The sequence below is a fragment of the Hordeum vulgare genome, chromosome 7H (genome assembly GCF_904849725.1).
Source record: "Hordeum vulgare subsp. vulgare chromosome 7H, MorexV3_pseudomolecules_assembly, whole genome shotgun sequence".
Lineage (NCBI taxonomy): Eukaryota > Viridiplantae > Streptophyta > Magnoliopsida > Poales > Poaceae > Hordeum > Hordeum vulgare.
In genome coordinates, this window is record NC_058524.1 from 103,701,363 (window position 1) to 103,726,053 (window position 24,691).

Below are 24,691 nucleotides of genomic sequence, written 5' to 3' on the forward strand. Positions count from 1 at the left end.
ATCATGTTATCTGTTGTGCTGCAATGATCATGTATGGTACCATATTACTCTTTTTGCTAAAAACTCTGTTGGTGGATGGTTTCAAATACAGTGGTCATGTACTTTCAAGATCATGTGTTGGATTCTTCTTATGATGCATTGTTTAATTTTAGTCAGTAGTGGCATTCCAAAGTAAATATAAGAAATGCAGATTGATAAACAATCTCATTGATAAACCATAGCTTCCAAGGTTCAACATAGCATTGCCACTACATAATTCAAACCATTACAAGTGCTACTAACACCACATTTAACCAAACGCACTACAACTACTACTAACACCACAAGGACTGACTGACAGAACAACATTTCCCAAAAGAGATACTTCATCATCTTCACTCCTTCAACATCAACAACAACAGTCCTTCACCATGAACAACAACTTCACATCTTAAACATGATCAACACCAATGCAACACAACCTAGCAGCACCACAACACCAACAAGCATCTTCATGAGGGTCACCAGCTCTCTCCCAAGGGTCATGAGTGCAACAACTTGCTGCCTTGTCAGCCCATTTGCACTCTCATTTTTAGAGTCTTCCTCCAGCTGGTTGAGCCATTCATGCAGGTAAGCTCTTGTGCTTTGAGCAGTTCCTCCTTTCTTTCCTCCGCCACTCCAATAGCACATCCACAACACATCGCTGACGAGATAGTGCTTGTCAATGAGGTACTGGATGTACTCCAATTCCCAGTGCTAGAAATCGCAATTCACCTAGACAAACAAAACCAGTGCAAATGCGAAGGTAAAAAAACTCCAATCTTTAGATCCAACCCCCAAGAACAAACCATGAAAAGGAAATATATCGAAGAGAACCACTAACCCCATTCTTCTGGCATTTGTAGAAGACCCACCCGTCGTGCTTCTCAGTGGTGGAAATATACATGCTCACCTTCTCCTTGCAGGAAGGACAGTGGGCCAGAGGAAGCGCCAGAGCCCGACGACGGACAACAGAGGAGGAGGAGCTTGCTGCAGACATGACCACTAGAGGGGAAGGAACTGCAGCAGATTCGACAGCGGCGACGGTGGTGGGGGAGCAGAGCGAGGTGGTGGGGAAGCAGAGCGGAGCGAGGGAGGGGATAGAAGAGAACAGAGCAGTGCGGTGAGGGTTAGGCATTTGAGGGAATTGGGGATTTTGGCTTTTTTTATAGAAAACACCTCCATGCAAAATTATCCATATCAGAGAGGACAACGCGGCGGTCAATAGTTGGTCAAACTAGAGGTCTACCGATTGTATACGTGCTACAGTGACTGTATTTTCACGTCAAATCATATTCGGTGACCGTATTGAGCGTATTTCAAAGTTGAGTGACTGTATTGTGCTTCCGTCGCAATTACAGTGACCGTGGGTGTATTTATCTCGCGTTTTATTTTGAGAGAAGTTCGCATGGGTTTCGCCATTGGCTTGTTGTGAGGTGCCATCTACATTGTACTCGATCGATCTTTAAGTTATGGGATAGTGTTTAAATCAACCGGTTGATCTATCGCAAGTTTAAGTCGCGTCTAACATTTGACACGTGCTCTCGTGGGACCCGCGCATCATAGCTCCCACCCCGTTGTCCTTATCCGAGTTTCCACCGAGAAGCACTCACCACACGTCTCTTCTATGTCCCGTACACAACTCGACCACAAACTACTCATACAGTATATCTTAAATCTCACCGGCACAACAAGCCTACAAGGCCACAGGTGCACCGCTGTCGACAACGCTCATCGGTGTTGTAACCGGAGAATCTCGCCGGCGGAGGGGGGGGGTCTGCAATCCCGTGGCCGGCGCTACAACGATCATAGTCGTCGACGTTGCAACGCATAGCTCGCTGGCGGCACAACCATGGCTGGCGTTGCAACAAAGGAAACACCCGCATCGTCGGGACCATCGGATGCGGTTGGTTTTGCTGACAACGTTGATGCAGGGCCACCGGTGTTACGGGAGGATCACTGCAACCCATGGGTCTCGTCGGCGGTGGGGTATGCTTCCATGGAGCGAGCGTGTCGCGTCCTTGCCGCTGTCGGTGGGCGACGGAGCTGCAGTGCAACTCGATGGTGGGCGGGGGAAGCTGCAGTGCAATGGCATGGTTCTGCTCGCCGGCGACAGAGCTGCGATGCAACAGGCATGGCGCTGCATTCCGACCATCGGAGGTGCAGTGCAACACGGTCACGGTGGACCACCAATTCAACGGGCCTGATGGTGCGTGATAGCCGGCGGAGCTACAATGCAACACACCGGCGGGCAACAGAGCTGTAGTGCAATAGACGGTCCCACTATGGAGGGTTCGGCTGCTGCATTTTCAGCTTGCTGTGTTGACCAATCAAACGGTTCGCGAGTGTGTGAAACGACGGTCTAGGCACCGACTGATTTCCTAGAGAAATCAGTTGGTTGATTTGTTGCAGCCCCCTTAAGTTATTACTTGATGTATTGGTTTTCGTCAAGTTTTCTGCTAATTAACTGAGCAACTACATTCTTTTTGTTGAATAACAAAGACAAAGCTTTTAACTTTGTGTTTTTAATTCTTTAAATTTTATCTTCAAAACATCTTGTACTTGTGGTAATACCATGCCTTTATTCTGTCACCTTTTTAGCTTTGCCATGAAGGTGCCAAGTCATTAAAAATATTTATCATGCCTCAATTGATAAAATAGCAAAATGTTAGTACTTTTTACTCCCGAAGTTAGGTTTTTTGGTTGTCAATCGCTTGACACTAGTGGCAAACGATGACCATGGTGCACAAGGTTTCTCTAGAAATCTCGATCTCTCTCGTATGCGGTGGATCTGTCTGTTGTTCATGTTGGTGGAAAATAGTGATTGGGTTTCTTACAAATCTAGGCGGGGCGCATTTTGCATCATGGTTGTCAGATCGAGTTGTCGTCAGTGGCATGCTTCAACCCTATTGATGAAGGTGACGGTTGTATCCGCTGTGTCCAATCATTCTCCCTATCCTTTTCTCCAGGGTAATGATATGATCTTTGGATGGTGACCACCGACATCTTCTCGCATAAATCAATGACTTCCCACCTCAAATTCAAAGTCATCTTGCCTCATACAGGGAAGCATTAGTTCTAGTTGACGAAAAAGGGTTATCCCTGCTTTATATTATAAAGCAACCACCACAACATTGATCAACAGATCCAAGTACAAGAGGAAAACAGAAAACAACAAAGGTACATGACACCGAAAGAGCCACTAAAAAACATCGAATGCCCCAGTGAAGCTTGGGCATCGAGGCTCTCGGCGAACAAGATCCTGCATACGATAGGACGAGGACGAGGTAGTAGCCTGCAGCGAGAGAAAAACCATCCTCCATCAACTCGGAAGGCCAGCCGTAGTTGGTCCGTCATCCGTCTCTGCCGCCAAAGAGGGCATCCCTGCCTTTGCATCATAGGGCGCCACACCATCGTCAAAGAAAGCCGCCACCACTGAGTGGAAGGAACATGGCCAACGGATTGTCATGGAGAGATAGAGGAAAACTGCCTCACCGTGCGAGGCGACGCCCCAAACCTCGTCATGGCCGTCGACAAGGATCACATCCACCGCAAGTAGCCAAGCGAGAGCCCCCCCGAAGGAATCTGGTAGACCATCCCCGCCATCGCAGCCCCGACCACCACGCCACAGTCCAAAGGTGGCGTCTTCAAGAAGAACAAAGTCGCCGGAGCGTCATCGCCACCCAATCCCTGGATTTGAGTTTTCACCCGGGACATGGAGGAAGGGGCATTGGAGGATCGTGATGCCACCTTTAGGAACGAGAGCGATGCCTAGAGCACCACCGACATTGCGGCTGCAGCAGCCAGCTAAAGGTTTCCCCCAATCCAAATCAGCCCCCACCCACAGACAACCACCCAATCTGACGAGCCGGAGAACCACTATCCGATAGCGTGGGTTGGCGAAGCAAGAAGGGGCGCGAGGGGGGACCACGAGCCTTCAGATACGCTCCAAGGACCGCGGGGGAGTCCCAGGAAAATGCTCCATGCCCGCCGCCAACCCGCCACCCACGTAACAAGGCCGGCGTTCTTCCGCATTCGCCTGTGCCACCTGTCGAGGGGATGAGTCTAACAATGATACAAGTGGTACGCATGAAGGTCGCTAGCCTAACTGCGACACACGTGTTGCACTCGGATGTATGAGTGCACACCCCACTCGGAGGAGGTAAAGACCCTACGTATCGAGCGTGGAGGCTTAATGTTGCTTATGGGGGGTGTGAATAGACGGGGTGCTTAACCCATGTCTAGGAGCATCAGGGTAGCTTACATCGAGTTCGCTGGGCCGACAGTATGACGTCGTGATAGTTTAAGCTACACTAACCGCACCCTAATGATGCGAGACCATCAAGTTTGTCTAAACCAGATTATCACTTAATTAAAATCAAATCCAAATTTCAATTTAAAAATAGAGTCAAATAAATTCATTCATCAAACTGTAAAATAGAAATGTTGGCTCACTTGCAAATATTCACTAAAGAATTTTCATGTTGAACCCAACATTATTAGACCCACCAGTTAACGCGTAGGAAATTATAAATTGATCCGTCAACAAATAAAATAGCCTTTTGAAAATAAATAAATATTTCGGCATTCCAAATGTCCCCAAACTTTATGAGCCAATGCAGAATATTGCTTTTGATTTATGTGCCAAAATTTAGGTTCAACGAAAATCATTTGGTGCACAAACTTTTTTGCAAAACAGTACCTAACTAAATAATAATTTTGATAAAAAGAAAAGGCAGATAAGAAAGTGGGGAAAAGCCCCTTCCCCATCAGCCCAACTGGCCATCGGCCGGCCGAGCGAGCCCCACCCCGGCCGGTCCATCTCTCCTCCTCAACCACCTAGGGTTATATAAAGCCCCAACCCCCAACCCTAGCTGTTTTCCCTCCCCCACTCCCTCTCCCCATGTGACCCTCACCCGGGCGGCTGACCACACTCCTCCACCCTGCCCGGGTCGAACCCGCCCCCACCGGCGCGCCGTCAGCCACCGCCGCCATGCCATCGCCCCTTCACCGGTCGCCTCTCCCTCATCGTCCACCACCACGCCCGTCCTCGGGCACACTGCCCCTTCTCGCGCTGCCGTGAGCACTTCTCTCCTCTCCTCCTTCCCCCAACTCCGGCCCGCGCCTCCCTCTGGCGGCCACGCTCCGGCGAGCCCCCGATCACCCGCCACCGACAACCCCTCCCCCGTCAGACCCTCTGGCCACAGCACCGTGCTGCGCGCGTGCCGCCCCACACCCCTCCTCCCTGGCGCCGCTACGCCCTCCCCCTCTAGCGATCACCACTGCCTCCGGCCGCCATGCACGCCCGCCCCTCCGATGAAGCCCGAGCGGCAACTGCTACCCCGCGCACCCGTGGCCACCACTGCTCGTCCGCATCGCTTTACCGCACGTGTACGGCCCCCCTCCACCCTGCCCGCCGGTGGCGGCCGCCGCGCTGCCCACTAGCCATGGCTGGTTTGGCCCGATCCCGAGCCGACCCTCCCTATGGGACTGTGGGGATACCCCCCATGGGATAATCCCCCCACCAGATGGCACGTATGGTCACCCCTCATACATCCATTTTGCATCATGCTTCTATATCAATATTTATTGCATTATGGGCTGTTATTACACATTATGGTACAATACTTATGCCTTTTCTCTCTTATTTTACAAGATTTACATGAAGAGGGAGAGTGCCGACAGCTGGAATTCTGGACTGGAAAAGGAGCAAATCTGAGAGACCTACTCTGCATAGTTGTTTCGGAATTTAAAAAAATAATGGACGAAAGAAATACCGGAGGGGACCCACGAGGTGGCCACAAGCCCAGGGGGCGCGACCTACCCCCTTGGCTGCGCCCTCCAGGCTTGTGGACCCCTTGGCAGGTCTCCGGTGCCCATCTTCTCCTATATGAAAGGTTTTGACGTGGAAGAAATCATATCAGACCTTTCGGGACGCGACACCGCCGTCTCAAGGCGGAACTTTGACAGAACCAATCTAGAGCTCTCGCGAAGCTATTCCGCCGGGGAAACTTCCCTCCCGGAGGGGGAAATCGAAGCCATCGTCATCACCAACGATCCTATTATCAAGAAGGGGTCAATCTCCATCAATATCTTCATCAGCACTATCTCCTCTCCAAACCCTAGTTCATCTCTTATATCCGATCTTTGTCTCAAAACCTCAGATTGGTACTTGTGGGTTGCTAGTAGTGTTGATTACTCCTTGTAGTTGATGCTAGTTGGTTTATTTGGTGGAAGATTATATGTTCAAATCCTTAATTATTAATAATACTCCTCTGATTATGAACATGAATATGCTTTGTGAGTAGTTACGTCTGTTCCCGAGGACAAGGGATAAGTCTTGTTATAAGTAATCATGTGAATTTGGTCTTCGTTCGATATTTTGATAAGTTATATGTTGTCTCGCCTCTAGTGGTGTCATGTGAACGTTGACTACATGACACTTGACCATTATTTGGGCGTAGAGGAAGGAATTGGGAAGTAATAAGTAGATGATGGGTTGCTAGAGTGACAGAAGCTTAAACCCTAGTTTATGCGTTGCTTCGTAAGGGGCTGTTTTGGATCCATATGTTTAATGCTATGGTTAGATTTATCTTAATTCCTATTTCGTAGTTGCGAATGCTTGTGAGAGAGATTAATAATAAGTGGGAGGTTTGTCCAAGTAAGGGCAGCACCCAAGCGCCGGTCCACCCACATATCAAATTATCAAAGTAACGAACGTGAATCATATGAGCATGATGAAAATTAGCTTGACATAAATTCCCATGTGTCCTCGGGAGCAATTTTCTTTATATAAGAGTTTGTCCAGGCTTGTACTTTGCTACAAAAGGGATTGGGCCACCTTGCTGCACCTTAGTTACATTTGTTACTCGTTACTCGTTACAAATTACCTTATCACAAAACTACGTGTTACCGATAATTTCAGTGCTTGTAGAGAATACCTTACTGAAAACCGCTTGTAATTTCGTTCTGCTCCTCGTTGGGTTCGACACTCTTACTTATCGAAAGTACTACGATAGATCCCCTATACTTGTGGGTCATCAAGACTCTTTTCTGGCGCCGTTGCCGGTGAGTGAAGCGCCTTTGGTAAGTGGAACTTGGTAAGGAAAAATTTATATAGTGTTCTGAAATTTACTGTCACTTGTCATTATGGAAAGAACTTGTTCGGGGTATCTTCACCCCGAACGGAAGCACAAAGAGATGCTCGTCAACCTGCTTCACCTACTGAAAATATTTATTCTGAAATTCCTTCATGTATGATAGAAAAACTACTAGCTAATCCTGATGCAGGAGATGGAACAGTACATCCTGATTTGCACCTAATCTATGTGGATGAAGTTTGTGGATTATTTAAGCTTGCATGTCTGCCCGAGGATGATGTCAAAAAGAAGGTTTTTTCCTTTATCTCTGAAGGAAAAGGCGTTGACGTGGTACATGCTATGTGATGATATTGGATCATGGAACTACAACCGACTGAAATTGGAATTTCATCAGAAGTTTTATCCTATGCATCTGGTTCATCCTCATCGGAACAATATCTATAATTTTTGGCCTCGTGAAGAAGAAAGAATCGCTCAAGCTTGGGGGAGGCTTAATCCAATTTTGTATTCATGCCCCGATCATGAGCTCCCGAAGGAAATTATTATTCATAGTTTTTATGCTCGACTCTCTCGTAATGATCAATCCATGCTCGACACTTCTTGTGCTGGTTCCTTTATGAAGAAAGATATTGAATTCAAATGGGACTTATTGGAAACAATTAACTTAACTCTGAATATTCGGAACTTGATGAAGGTAATGAGTCAGGTATAAGCCTTAAGTTTGATTGTGTTAAATCCTTTATAGACACCAATGCTTTTCGTGATTTTCGCACTAAATATGGACTTGACACTAAGGTAGTAGCGTCATTTTGTGAATCTTTTTCTACTCATGTTGATCTCCCCAAGGAGAAGTGGTTTAAATATCATCCTCCCATTGAAGTTAAAGTGGTAGAACCTATTAAAGTTGAAGAAGAAACTACTATTTATAATGTTGATCCTGTTATTCCTACTGCTTATATTGAGAAACCACCCTTTCCTGTTAGGATAAAGGATCATGCTAAAGCTTCAATTGTGGTTCGTAAGAGTTGTGCTATAACACCTGTACCTCTTGAGCAAATTAAAGTAGAACCTAATATTGCTATGGTTAAAGATCTCTTGGTTGATAATATTGATGGGCATGTCATTCACTTCTGTGATGAAGCCACTAGAATTGCGAGGCGTGATACTAAGGGTAAGCATATGCCTATTGTTGGCGTGCGTGTTGTTTCTGTCAAGATAGGAGATCATTGTTATCATGGCTTATGTGATATGGGTGCTAGTGTGAGTGCAATTCCCTTTACCTTATACCAAGAAATTATGAATGATATTGCACCAGCCGAATTAGAGGAAATTGATGTCACCATCAAGCTGGCTAGTAGAGATACTATTTCACCAATTGGGATTGTTAGAGGCGGCGAAGTTTCGTGTGGGAAAATAAAGCATCCTACTGTTTTTCTTGTTCTTGGTTCCCCGCAAGATGATTTTTGTCCCATCATATTCGGTAGACCTTTCTTGAATACTGTTAATGCTAAGATTGGCTGTGAAAAGAAACAGTTACTGTAAGTTTTGGGGGTGCATCTCATGAGTTCAATTTCTCTAAATTTCGTAGGCAACCCCATGACAAATAATTGCCTAGTAAATATGAAATTATTGGTCTCGCTTCTATCGCTATGCCTCCTACTGATCCAATAGAACAATATTTGCTAGAGCAAGAAAATTATATGCATATGAATGAAAGGAATGAAATAGATAGGATTTTCTTTGATCGACAACCTATTCTGAAACACAACCTATGTGTTAAAATACTTGTGGATCCTCCTCCACCCAAGGGTGATACCGTGTTTGAGATTAAACAATTACGTGATACTCTGAAGTATGCTTATCTTGATGAAAAAGAGATATATCCTGTTATTATTAGTGCTAACCTTTCAGAGCATGAAGAAAAGAGATTATTGAAAACTCCGAGGAAGCACTGTGACGCTATTGGATATACTCTTGATGATCTAAAGGGCATTATTTCACTCTATGTCAGCACAAATTAAATATGGAACCTGATGCTAAACCAGTTGTTGATCACCAAAGACGATTAAATCCTAAAATGAAGGTAGTGGTAAGAAATGAAATACTAAAGCTTCTGGAGGCAGGTATAATTTATCCTATTGCTGATAGTAGATGGGTTAGTCCCGTTCACTGTGTCCCTAAGAAGGGAGCTATTACCATTGTTCCTAATGATAAAGATGAATTGATCCCGCAAAGAATTGTTACAGGATATAGAATGGTAATTGATTTCAGGAAATGAAATAAAGCTACTAGGAAATTTCATTACCCTCTACCTTTTATTGATCAAATTCTAGAAATACTATTCAAACATAAACATTTTTGCTTTCTAGATGGTTATTCTGGCTTCTCTCAAATACCCGTATCAAATGAGGATCAAGAGAAAACCACTTTTACTTGTCCTTTCGGTACCTGTGCTTATATACGTATGCCTTTTGGTTTATGCAATGCACCTTCTACCTTTCAAAGATGATGATGGCTATATTCTCCGACTTTTGTGAAAAGATTGTTGAGGTTTTCATGGATGATTTTCCCGTTTACGGAACTTCTTTTGATGATTGCTTGAGCAACCTTGATCGAGTTTTGCAGAGATGTGAAGAAACCAATCTTGTCTTGGATTGGGAAAAGTGCCACTTTATGGTTAATGAGGGCATTGTCTTGGGACACAAAATCTCCAAAAGAGGTATTGAAGTTGATAAAGCTAAAGTTGATGCTATTGAAAAAATGCCGTGTCCAACAGATATTAAAGGTACAAGAAGTTTCCTTGGCCATGCTGGTTTCTATAGGAGATTTATTAAAAGACTTATCTAAAATTTCTAATCCTCTCACTAATCTTTTGCAAAAGGATATTCCATTCATTTTCGATGATGATTGTGTATAAGCATTTGAAATTCTTAAGAAAGCCTTGATAACTGCACGTGTTGTTCAACCACCTGATTGGAACCTACCCTTTGCAATTATGTGTGATGCTAGTGATTATGCTGTTGGTGCTGTTATAGGACAAAGAGTTGATAAGAAATTAAATTGCATCCATTATGCTAGTAAAACTCTAGACAGTGCTCAAAGAAATTACGCTACCACTGAAAAAGAATTTTTAGCATTTGTGTTCTTGACTAGAGAATGTTCTTGATGAGTCACTACCTATTGATGATAGCTTTCCCGATGAACAACTAGCGGTTATCAATGCTTCACTCAATGCTCCTTGGTATGCTGATTATGATAATTACATTGTTGCTAAATTTATACCGCCTATTTTCACATACCAACAAAAGAAAAAGTTCTTCTCTGATTTAAGACATTACTTTTGGGATGATGCACACCTTTATAAAGAAGGAGTAGATGGTATTATTAGACATTGTGTACCTGAGCATGAACAGGGACATATCCTATACAAGTGCCACTCCGAGGATTACGAAGGACACCACGCTCACTAGTAGAAAATGACCTTTCATTTGGAGCATGCATTAGTCCCGATTGGATTTTTGACCGGGACTAATGTGACCTCTAGTCTCGGTTCCAACGGCTAGGCTTTAGTCCCGGTTCATTTGTGACCTCTAGACCCGGTTGGTGTTACCAACCGGGATTAAAGGGGTGTTGGAAATAAGCCCTATAGGAAATAATAAACTAGTTATTATTATATTTCTTTGTTCATGGTAATCGTTTATTATCCATGCTATAATTGTATTGATTGGAAACACAAATACATGTGTGGATACATAGACAAAACACTGTCCCTAGTAAGCCTCTAGTTGACTAGCTCGTTGATCAAAGATGGTCAAGGTTTCCTGACCATAGACAAGTGTTGTCACTTGATAATGGGATCACATCATTAGGAGAATGATGTGATGGACAAGACCCAAACTATAAACGTAGTATTTGATCGTGTCAGTTTATTGCTACTATTTTCTGCATGTCAATGTATCTGTTCCTATGACCATGAGGTCATGCAACTCCCGGACATCGGAGGAATACCTTGTGTGTATCAAATGTTGCAACGTAACTGGGTGACTATAAAGGTGCTCTACAGGTATCTCCAAAGGTGTCTGTTGGGTTGGCATGGATCAAGACTGGGATTTGTCACTCCGTGTGACGGAGAGTTATCTCGGGGCCCACTCGGTAATACAACATCACAACAAGCCTTGCAAGTAATGTGACTAAGGAGTTAGTTACGGGATCTTGTATTACGGAACGAGTAAAGAGACTTGCCGTAACGAGACTGAACTAGGCATAGAGATACCGACGATCGAATCTCGGGCAAGTAACATACCGAAGGACAAAGGGAATAGTATACGGGATTATATGAATCCTTGAGATAGAGGTTCAACCGATAGAGATCTTCGTAGAATATGTAGGAACCAATATGGACATCCATGTCCCGCTGTTGGTTATTGACCAGAGAGTGTCTCACGTCATGTCTGCATAGTTCTCGAACCCGCAGGGTCTGCACATTTAAGGTTCGGTGACGTTTCAGTATAGTTGAGTTATATGTGTTGGTGACCGAAGTTTTGTTCGGACTCCCGGATGAGATCCCGGACATCATGAGGGTTTCCGGAATGGTCCGGATGAGTTATATGTATTTGTGTTTCCAATCAATACAATTATAGCATGGATAATAAACGATTATCATGAACAAAGAAATATAATAATAACTAATTTATTATTGCCTCTAGGGCATATTTCCAACAGTCTCCCACTTGCACTAGAGTCAATAATCTAGTTCACATCACCATGTGATTCCAATGAATCCAACACCCATATAATTATGGGGTCTGATCACGTCTTGCTCGTGAGAGAGGTTTTAGTCAACAGTTCTGAAACTTTCAGATCCGTGTGTTCTTTACAAATCTTTATGTCATCTTATAGATGCTGCTACTATGTGCTATTCGGAAATACTCCAAATATCTACTCTACTATACGAATCCGTTTCACTACTCATAGTTATTCGGATTAGTGTCAAAGCTTGCATTGACGTAACCCTTTACGACGAACTCTTTAACCACCTCCATAATCGAGAAAAAAATCCTTAGTCCATTTAGTTACTAAGGATAACTTTGACCGCTGATCAGTGATTCAATCCTGGATCACTCTGCGTACCTCTTAACAAACTTGCTGCAAGGCACACATCAGGTGCGGTACTCAGCATGGCATACTTTAGAGTCTACGGCTAAGGCATAGAAGACGACCTTCGTCTATTCTCTTTATTCTGCCGTGGTCGGGTTTTGAGTCTTACTCAAATTCACAACTTACAACGCAACCAAGAACTCCTTCTTTGCTGATCTATTTTGAACTCCTTCAAAAACTTGTCAAGGCATGCATCTTGTTGAAACTTCCATTAGGCGTTTTGATCTATCTCCATAGATCTTGATGCTCAACGTTCAAGTAGCTCAATCCAGGTATTCCTTTGAAAAGCTCCTTTCAAACAACCTTTTATGCTTCACAGAAATTCTACATTACTTCTGATCAACAATATGTCAACCACATATACTTATCAGAAACTCTATAGTGCTCCCACTCACTTCTTTGGAAATACAAGTTTCTCATAAACCTTGTACAAACCCAAAATCTTTGATCATCTCATCAAAGTGTATATTCCAACTCCGAGTTGCTTGCACCAGTCCATTGAAGGATCACTGGAGCTTGCATACTTGCTAGTATCTTTAGGATCGACAAAACCTCCTGGTTGTATCACATACAATGTTTGCTCAAGGAAACCGTCGAGGAAACAATGTTTTGACATCCTATGTGCAATATTTCATAAATAATGCAGCAACTACTAACATAATTCTAACAGACTTTTAGCATCGCTACGAGTGAGAAAGTCTCATCATAGTCAACTGTTTGATCTTGTCGGAAACATCTTTGCGACAAGTCGAGCTTTTCTTAATAGTGACTTTATCACCATCATCGTCTGTCTTCCTTTTAAAGATCCATCTTTACTCAATAGTCCTATGACCATCAAGTAGTTCTTCCAAAGTCTACACTTTGTTTTCATACATGGATCCTCTCTCGGATTTCATGGCCTCCAGCCATTTATCGGAATCCGGGCCCACCATTGCTTTCTCCATAACTCGTAGGTTCATTGTTGTTCAACAACATGACCTCCAAGATACGGTTCCCGTACCACTCTGCAGTAGTACGCGACCTTGTCAACCTACGAGATTTGTAGTAACTTGATTCGATGCTCGATGATCACCATCATCAGCTTTCACCTCAATTGGTATAGGCGCCACAGGAACGACTTCCTGCGCCCTGCTACACACTGGTTGAAGTGATGGTTCAATAACCTTATCAAGTTCTACCACCCTCCCACTCAATTCTTTCGAGAGAAACCTTTCCTCGAGAAAGGATCCGTTTCTAGAAACAAACACTTTGCTTTCGGATCTGAGATAGGAGATGTACCCAACTGTTTTGGATATCCTATGAAGATGCATTTATCCGCTTTGGGTTCGAGCTTATCAGACTGAAACTTTTTCACATAATTGTCGAAGCCCCAAACTTTCAAGAAACGACAGTTTAGATTTCTCTAAACCTCAGTCTATACTGTGCCATCTCAACGGAAATACGTGGTGCCCTATTTAAAATGAATGCGGTTGTTTCTAATGCATAACCCGTAAATGATAGTGGTAACATCATAGCATGCACCATACCAAATAGTGCGTGGCTATGACGTTCAGACACATCATCACACTATGATGTTGCAGGTGGCATGAACTGCGAAACAATTTCCATATTGTCTTAACTGCGTACCAAAACTCGTAACTCAGATATTCATTTCTATGATCATATCGTAGACAGTTTATCCTCTTGTTACGACGAACTTCACTCCGAAACAGAATTGAACTCTTCAATATTTCAGACTTGTGATTCATTAAGTAAATACTCTTGTATCTACTCAAATCGTCATTGAAGTAAGAACATAATGATATCCACTGCGTGCCTCAGCACCCATTGGACTGCATACATCAAAATGTATCACTTCCAACAAGTTACTATATTGTTTCATCTCAATGAAAACAAGGCCTTGCTCATGTGGTATGATTTGCATGTCACAAGTGATTCAAAATCAAGTGAGTATAAAGATCCATCAGCATGGAGCCTTTTCATGCAATTTATACCAACATGACTCAAGCGGCAGTGCCACAAGTAAGTGGTACTATCATCATTACCTCGCATCTTTTGGCACCAATATCATGAACATGTGTAACACTACGATCGAGATTCAATAAACCATTGAAGGTGATTATTCAAGCAAATAGAGTAACCATTATTCTCTTTAAATGAATAATCGTACTGCAATAAACACGATCCAATCATGTTCATGCTTAACGCAAGCACCAAATAACAATTATTTAGGTTTAACACCAATCCCGATGGTAGAGGGAGTGTGCGACGTTTGATCATATCAACCTTGGAAACACTTCCAACACGTATCGTCACCTTGCCTTTAGCTAGTCTCCGTTTATGCCGTAGCTTTCATTTCGTGTTACTAATCACTTAGCAACCGAACCGGTATCCAATACCATCGTGCTACTAGGAGTACCAGCAAAGTACACATCAACATCATGTATATCAAATATACTTTTTTCGACTTTTGCCAGCCTTCTTATCTACCAAGTATCTAGAGTTGCTCCGCCTCAGTGACTGTTCCCCTCATTACAGAAGCACCTAGTCTCGGGTTTGGGTTTAATATTGGGTCTCTTCATTAGTGCAGCAACTGTTTTGCCATTTCACGAAGTATCCCTTCTAGCCCTTGCCTTTCTTGAAACTTAGTGGTTTTACTAACCATCAACTATTGATGCTCCTTCTTGATTTCTACTTTCGCAGTGTCAAACATCGCGAATTGCTCAAGGATCATTGTATCTATCCTTGATATGTTTATAGTTCATCACGAAGCTCTCACAGCTTGGTGGCAGTGACTTTGGAGAATCATCACTATCTCATTTGGAAGATTAACTCCCACTTGATTCAAGCGATTCTCGTACTCAGACAATCTGAGCACACGCTCAACGATTGAGCTTTTCTCCTTTACTTTGTGGACAAAGAATCTTGTCAGAGGTCTCGTACCTCTTAACAAGGGCACAAGCATGAAATCAAAATTTCATCTCTTTAGAACATCACTTATGTTCCGTGACGTTTCAAAACGTCTTCGGCGCCTTGCTTCTAAGCCATTAAGTATTTTGCACTGAACTATCGTGTAGTTATCAGAAACGTGTATGTCGGATGTTCACAACATCCACAGACGACGCTCGAGGTGCAGCACACCGAGTGGTGTATTAAGGACATAAGCCTTATGTGTAGCAATGAGGACAATCCTCTGCAAAGTTTGCTACTATCAACTTTCAACTAAATTTTCTCTAGGAACATATAAAAACAGTAGAGCTATAGCGCAAGCTACATCGTAATTCGCAAAGACCATTAGACTATGTTCATTACAATTAGTTCAATTAATCATATTACTTAAGAGCTCGCACTCAAAAAGTACATCTCTCTAGTCATTTGAGTGGTACATGATCCAAATCCACTATCTCAAGTCCGATTATCACGTGAGTCGAGAATAGTTTCAGTGGTAAGCATCTCTATGCTAATCATATCAACTATACGATTCATGCTCGACCTTTCGGTCTCATGTGTTCCGAGGCCATGTCTGCACATGCCAGGCTCGTCAAGCTTAACCCGAGTGTTCCGCGTGTTCCGCGTGTGCAACTGTTTTGCACCCGTTGTATGTGAACGTTGAGTCTATCACACCTGATCATCACGTGGTGTCTCGAAACGAAGAACTGTCGCAACGGTGCATAGTCGGGGAGAACACAATTTCATCTTGAAATTTTAGTGAGAGATCACCTCATAATGCTACCGTCGTTCTAAGCAAGATAAGGTGCATAAAGGATTAACATCACATGCAATTTATAAGTGACATGATATGGCCATCATCATGTGCTTCTTGATCTCCATCACCAAAGCACTGGCACGATCTTCTTGTCACCGGCGTCACACCATGATCTCCATCAACGTGTCGCCATCGGGGTTGTCGTGCTACTCATGCTATTACTACTAAAGCTACGTCCTAGCAATATAGTAAACGCATCTGCAAGCACAAATGTTAGTTTAAAGACAACCCTATGGCTCCTGCCGGTTGCCGTACCATCGACGTGCAAGTCGATATTAACTATTACAACATGATCATCTCATACATCCAATATATCACATCACATCGTTGGCCACATCACATCACCAGCATACCCTCCAAAAACAAGTTAGATGTCCTCTAATTGTTGTTGCATGTTTTACGTGGTGACCATGGGTATCTAGTAGGATCGCATCTTACTTACGCAAACACCACAACGGAGATGTATGAATTGCTATTTAACCTTATACAAGGACCTCCTCGGTCAAATATGATTCAACTAAAGTTGGAGAAACCAAGACTTGCCAGTCATCTTTGAGCAAGGGAGTTACTCGTAGCGATGAAACCAGTCTCTCGTAAGCGTATGAGTAATGTCGGTCCAAGCCGCTTCAATCCAACAATACCGCGGAATCAAGAAAAGACTAAGGAGGGCAGCAAACCGCACATCACCGCCCACAAAAACTTTTGTGTTCTACTCGAGAAGACATCGACGCATGAACCTAGCTCATGATGCCACTGTAGGGGAACGTCGCATGGGAAACAAAAAATTTCCTACGCGCCCGAAGACCTATCATGGTGATGTCCATCTACGAGAGGGGATTTCCGATCTACATACCCTTGTAGATCGCACATCAGAAGCGTTAAGAAACGCGGTTGATGTAGTGGAACGTCCTCACGTCCGTCGATCCGCCCCGCGAACCATCCCACGAACCGTCCCGCGATCCGTCCCACGATCCGCTCCGATCTAGTGCCGAACGGACGGCACCTCCGCGTTCAGCACAGGTACAACTCGACGATGATCTTGGCCTTCTTGATCCAGAAAGAGAGACGGAGAGGTAGATGAGTTCTCCGGCAGCGTTACGGTGCTCCGGAGGTTGGTGGTGATCTAATCTCAGCAGGGCTCCGCCCGAGCTCCGCAGAAACGCGATGTAGAGGTAAAACCGTGGAGGTATGTGGTCGGGCTGCCGTGGCAAAAGTTGTCTCAAATCAGACCTAAAACCTCCGTATATATAGGGGGAAGAGGGGGAGCCTTGCCTTGGGGCTCAAGGGGCCCCAAGGGGGTCGGCCGAGCCAAGGGGGGGAGTCCTCCCCTTCCAAACTGAATCCAACTAGGTTTGGAAGGAGGAGTCCTTCCCCTTTTTCCCACCTCCTCTTTTTTTTTTCTTTTCTCTTTGATTTTCTTCCTATGGCGCATAGGGCCTTCTTGGGCTGTCCCACCAGCCCACTAAGGGCTGGTGCGCCACCCCCAAGGCCTATGGGCTTCCCCGGGGTGGGTTGCCCCCCCCGGTGAACACCCGGAACCCATTCGTCATTCCCGGTACATTCCTGGTAACTCCGAAAACCTTCCGGTAATCAAATGAGGTCATCCTATATATCAATCTTCATTTCCGGACCATTCCGGAAACCCTCCTGACGTCCATGATCTCATCCGGGACTCCGAACAACATTCGGTAACCGACCATATAACTCAAATACGCATAAAACAACGTCGAACCTTAAGTGTGCAGACCGTGCGGGTTCGAGAACTATGTAGACATGACCCGAGTGACTCCTCGGTCAATATCCAATAGCGGGACCTGGATGCCCATATTGGATCCTACATATTCTACGAAGATCTTATCGTTTGAACCTCAGTGCCAAGGATTCATATAATCCCGTATGTCATTCCCTTTGTCCTTCGGTATGTTACTTGCCCGAGATTCGATCGTCAGTATCCGCATACCTATTTCAATCTCGTTTACCGGCAAGTCTCTTTACTCGTTCCGTAATACAAGATACCGCAACGTACACTAAGTCACTTTGCTTGCAAGGCTTGTGTGTGATGTTGTATTACCGAGTGGGCCCCGAGATACCTCTCCGTCACACGGAGTGACAAATCCAAGTCTCGATCCATACTAACTCAACGAACACCTTCGGAGATACCTGTAGAGCATCTTTATAGTCACCCAGTTACGTTGCGACGTTTGATACACACAAAGCATTCCTCCGATGTCAGTGAGTTATATGATCTCATGGTCATAGGAACAAATACTTGACACGCAGAAAACAGTAGCAACAAAATGACACGATCAACATGCTACGTCTATTAGTTTGGGTCTAGTCCATCACGTGATTCTCCTAATGACGTGATCCAGTTATCAAGCAACAACACCTTGTTCATAATCAGAAGACCCTGACTATCTTTGATCAACTAGCTAGCCAACTAGAGGCTTGCTAGGGACAGTGTTTTGTCTATGTATCCACACATGTATATAAGTCTTCATTCAATAAAATTATAACATGGATAATAAACGATTATCATGAACAAACAAATATAATAATAACTAATTTATTATTGCCTCTAGGGCATATTTCCAACATTTATTGGATGTGCAATAAGGTATAATGGGCCAACAAAGTCATCAAAGGAAAGCCAATGAGGAAAAAGTGGAAAACCAAAAAGAGGTGGGAAAATAAGGAAGGAGTCCTAATCCAAGTGGGATTAGAGGAGGACTCCTCCCTTCCCCACTTCGGCCGACCCAAGGAGGCCTTCTTTGGCGCGACAAGGCTGCCTCTCCCCTCCTCCTATATATACTAGAGGTTTAGGGCTTTTGAGACACAACTTTGCCACGTGTTGCCCTCTCCTCTAGATCGTAGTTCTTCCTCTAGATCGGTTTTCTACGGAGCTCGGGCGGAGCCCCGCAGGAATAGATCATCACCATCAGCGGCGTGCCGTCACGCTGCCGGAGAACTCATCTACTTCCCCGTCTCTCTTGCTGGATCAAGAAGGCGGAGATCGTCATCGAGCTGTACGTGTGCTGAACGCGGAGGTGCCATCCGTTCGGTGCTAGATCGGGACGGATCGTGGGACGACGGTGATTTGAATGACGAAGCTGTACCACTACATAAAACGCGTTTCCCGCTTAGCGATCTACAAGGGTATGTGGATCCGATCTCCCTCTCGTAGATGAACATCACCATGATAGGTCTTCATGTGCGTAGGAAATTTTTTGTTTCCCATGCAACGTTCCGCAACAGTGACATCATGAGCTAGGTTCATGCGTAGATGTAATCTCGAGTAGAACACAAAAGTTTTTGGGCGTTGATGTTCGATTTTCTGCCCTCCTTAGTCTTTTGTCGATTCGGCGGTATTGTTGGATTGAAGCGGCCCGGACCAACATTACTCGTACGCTTACGAGAGACCAGTTTCATCGACCAACATGCAACTCGTTGCATAAAGATGACTGGCGGGTGTCGGTTACTTCAACTTTAGTTTAATTGGATTTGAACGAGGCGGTCCTTGGAGAGAGGTTAAATAGCAATTTGCACATCTTTGTTGTGGTTTTTGCGTAAGTAAGATGTGATCATACTAGATACCCATAGCACGCACGTAAAACATGCAACAACAAATTAGAGGACGTCTAACTTCTTTTTGCAGGGTATGCTTGTGATGTGATATGGCCAAAGACATGATATGATATATTGGATGTATGAGATGATCATGTTGTAATAGTTAATATCGACTTGCACGTCGATGCTACGGCAACCGGCAGGAGCCATAGGGTTGTCTTTAAATTAACGTTTGTGTTTGCAGATGCGTTTACTATATTGCTAGGTTGTAGCTTTAGTAGTAATAGCATAGATAGCACGACAACCTCGATGGTGACACGATGATGGAGATCATGATGATGGAGATCATGGTGTGGCGCCTGTGACGATGAAGATCATGCCGGTGCTTTGGTGATGGAGATCAAGAAGCACAAGATCATGGCCATATCATGTCACTTAAGAATGACGATAGCATTATAAGGTGATCCCTCACAAAAATTTCAAGATAAAATTGTGTTCTCCCCGACTGTGCACCATTGTGACAGTTCGTTGTTTCGAGACACCACGTGATGATCGGGTGTGATAGACTCAACGTTCACATACAACGGGTGCAAAACAGTTGCACACGCGGAACACTCGAGTTAAACTTGACGAGCCTAGCATGTGCAGACATGGCCTCGGAACACAAGACACCGAAAGGTCGAGCATGAATTGTATAGTTGATATGATTAGCATAGAGATGTTTACCACCGAAACTATACTCAACTCACGTGATGATCGTACTCGAGTTAGTGGATTTGGATCATGCCCCACTCAAATGACTAGAGGGATGTATATTTTGAGTGGGAGTTCTTAAGTAATTTGATTAATTGAACTAATTATCATGAACATAGTCAAAAGGTCTTTGCGAATTATGTTGTAGCTTGCGCTATAGCTCTACTGTTTTTATATGTTCCTAGAGAAAATTGAGTTGAAAGATGATAGTAGCAACTTTGCGGACTGAGTCCGTAAACTCAGGATTTTCCTCATTGCTGCGCAGAAAGCTTATTTCCTTAATGCACCACTCGGTGTGCTGCACCTCGAGCGTCGTCTGTGGATGTTGCGAACATCTGACATACACGTTTTTGATGACTACGTGATGGTTCAGTGCGTAATACTTAACAACTTAGAAGCAAGGTGCCGAAGACGTTTTTAACGCAAAGAACATAAGAGATGTTCTAAGAGATGAAATTGGGATTTCATGCTCGTGCCTTTGTTGAGAGGTATGAGACCTCCGACAAGATTCTTTGTCTACAAAGTATAGGAGAAAAGCTCAATTGTTGAGCATGTGCTCAGATTGTCTGAGTACAACAATCGCTTGAATAAAGTGGGAGTTAATCTTCTAGATGAGATAGTGATGGTTCTCCAAAGTCACTGCCACCAAGCTGCTAGAGCTTCGTGATGAACTGTAAACATATCAAGGATATATATGATGGTCCTTGAGCGATTCGCAATGTTTGACACTGCGAAAGTAGAAATCAAGTAGGAGCATCAATTGTTGATGGTTAGTAAAACCACTAGTTTCAAGAAGGGCAAGGGATAGAAGGGATACATCATGAAATGGCAAACCAGTTGCTGCTGTAATGAAGAAACCCAAGGTTGAACCCAAACCCGAGACTAAGTGCTTTTGTTATGAGGGGAACGGTCACTGAGGCGGAGCTACCCTAGATACTTGGTAGATGAGAAGGCTGGCGAAGTCGACATAAGTATATTTGATATACATGATATTGATGTGTACTTTACTAGTACTCCTAGTAGCACGAGGATATTAGATACCGGTTCGGTTGCTAAGTGATTAATAACTTGAAATAAAAGCTACGGAATAAACGAAGACTAGCTAAAGGCGAGGTTACAATACGTGTTGGAAGTGTTTCCAAGGTTGATGTGATCAAAACATCGCACGCTCCCTCCACCATCGGGATTGGTGTTAAACCTAAATAATTGTTATTTGGTGTTTGCGTTGAGCATGAACATGATTGGATCATGTTTATTGCAATATGATTATTCATTTACAGAGACTAATGGTTATTCAATTTGCTTGAATAATTATCTTCAATGCTTTATTGAATCTCGATCGTAGTTCTACACATGTTCATAATATTGATGCCAAAAGATACAAAGTAATAATGATAGTACCACTTACTTGTGGCACTGCCACTTGAGTCATGTTGGTGTAAAATGCATGAAGAAGCTCCATGCTGATGGATCTTTGTACTCACTCATTTTTAAAACGTTTGAGACATGCAAACCATACCTGTTGGTATAAACACATGAAGAAACTCCGTGAAGATGGATCGTTTGGACTCACTTGATTTTGAATCACTTGAGACATGCAAATCGTACCACATGGAACAAGAAAAGTAACTTGTTGGAAGTAATACATTTTTGATGTGTGCAGTCCAATGAGTGCTGAGGCACGCAGTGGATATCGTTATGTTCTTACTTCATTGACGATTTGAGTGGATACAAGAGTATTTACTTGATGAGTAGGGTCATAGGCCTGCCCTATAGGTCCTACCCAAGGACCACCCTTCATAGAGGACAAGGCCCTTAGACAGTTCCTACTAAACTAAGGACGCCTCCATCATCCAGTCGGCGACGAGCACTCGGAGCATATTTAACGTACCGACTGGAATCCACTTTGTACATCGTAACCTCCCAGGAGGGAAACGGTCATACATTTTCATGCACCATTATTAACATTTAAGGCTTACGTTGCCTGTAACGTAGGCATTTATTCGCCACTATTCCACCCCTGTCCACCGGGCCATTATGAAGGGCAGCGCACTCTATATAAGCCGCCCTTCCCCACTGGTGCAGGGGTGGGCACTTGCTGTAATCCCATAATCCACTCGACACTAAGCTCCCAAGAGCACTGAGACGTAGGGCTTTTACCTCCATCGTAGAGGGGCCTGAACTCATACATCCTCTCTGTAGCTAAGGCTCTGCCCATCCTTTTGTACCCCATACATCTACTGTCAGACTTATACCCACGACAGTTGGCGCCCACCGTGGGGCAGGCGTCTAACCGACTTCCGGCGAGTTTGCGATTTCATCTTTTCATCATGTTGTCCGGTGGAGATCTATGCATGGGCCATGAGATCCTCTTCGGCGCACTCTCCTTCATCATTGACGATTCAGCATGGCTTCGCGATGCGCCCCTCGACGTCGAGGCGCTCCCCAGTCGCAGGGCTACGCACTTCCGTGCCGGTTCTCGTGGGGTCCTTCTTCTCCAGCCATCGGCCCCGGTGTCGATCTTCGCCCCCGTCGCCCGCCGCAACAAGTGATCCCATCGTCCGCGGCTCCAGCATTGGGTGTGACATGCCCAGGCGCGACAGAGCGTGTCCTCTCAAGTGGCGGTGCTCGAATCAGTTGTGGTCGCGCCGCCATCCCAGTGCTTGGACTCAGTTCTGATTGAGCTACCTTTCGAGTACCTCGGTCGCGGGCCTGCAGTCGAAGTTCTCATGGCCGATTCCCATGAAAGTCCCCTCCGGATTGGTCGGAACGAGCATGAGGCCGGAGAATCATCCGGCGCTCGTTGTCAACACCATCGTTCTGCCAGTCGATGCACTCGCCATAGCAACGTCGAGGTGTTCCGCACACCCATCCTCAACCTGGCTGCGACTGCCAGGATAGCCGATTCTCTCCAGCCGACTGATTCAGAGGCTGGTAGAGGGATCGAGCAGATCCGTGCCCTGTTGCATACGGCGCAGCAGCAAAATTCAACGGTCTCCCAGTCGCACAACAGGATCCACAACAGTTCTATTCACGCAAACACGCATCGTCGGTTTTCAGCCCCGACTCTCATCAGCGACGCAGAGGGGGCAACCATTCCAGGAATCCCGAAGATCGTCGCCGTTCGCGCACCCCTCCGCGGAGTAGGCCTTACGGGCCCCGGCATCACGACGATCGGCGTTCAGTCGGTGACGCGCATGATCCAAGGCCCGACGCAAGAGGGTACATCGCCTAGAAGAAGGTCGACAGAAGTCGAGCCCACCGTGATGGTCACGATAGAGACCGTCCGAGTGGAAGCAGGACCGTCGTCTCTGGCCCCGAGTGCTTCAGTCGGGCTATCCGCTCACCTAACATCCCTCCCAACTTCCGATTGGCGACAGGAATCAGCAAGTTCACAGGAGAATCCAAGCCAGAAACTTGGTTGGACGACTACAGAGTGGCGGTCCAGATCGGTGGCGGAGATGACCAGGTCGCCATGAAACATCTCCCCTGATGCTCGATGGCTCGACGCGAGCTTGGCTGAACCAGTTAGCTCCGTCAAGCATCTACAGCTGGGCAGATCTGTCCCGAGTCTTCATCAAGACCTTCGAGGGTACGTGCAAGCGCTCTACTTGTCTCGTGGAGCTCCAGCACTGTGTCCAGAAGCAGAACGAGCCCCTGCGCGATTTCATCCAGCGCTGGACGACCCTCTACCAAACGGTGGAGAACGTCACACAACACCAAGCAGTCTGCGCCTTCAAGGCAGGCGTGCGGTACAAAGATCTGTACCTGAAGTTCGGTCGGACAGGCGACATCTCCATGAGCAAGATGATGGAGATAGCCGCGCGCTATGCAAATGGCGAAGAGGAGGACCACATACGTAGCGGCAAGCATAAGTCAGTCGCCGATGGAGATGGAAACAACAGTCGGAAGCAGAAGCAGAAGGCTCAATCCACTCCGCAGGCAGAGGCAGCTGCTGTTACAAATGCCAAGTTCAAAGGCAAGGGGAAAGCTCAGTACACCCCCAAGAAGAGGCAGTCAGGAAATTCCATCCTGGATCAACCGTGTCCAATCCACACGAAGATGGACGAAGAAGGCAACGCCATATTCCCGAAGCATACCACTCGGCAGTGTCGCCTCCTGATCCAAGGATTCGGTGAAGGTCAGGCGAGTGAAAAGGACACCGAGCAGGATGATGAGGACAAGGAGGATCCGTTCCCCCAAGTCCATGCAACGCTGATGATTTTTGCTGATGTGGAAAGCAAGAGTCGACTGAAGCTGGTTAATAGGGAGGTGAACATGGCAACCCCAACCACCCCCACGTTCTTCAAATGGTTACAGACTGCGATCA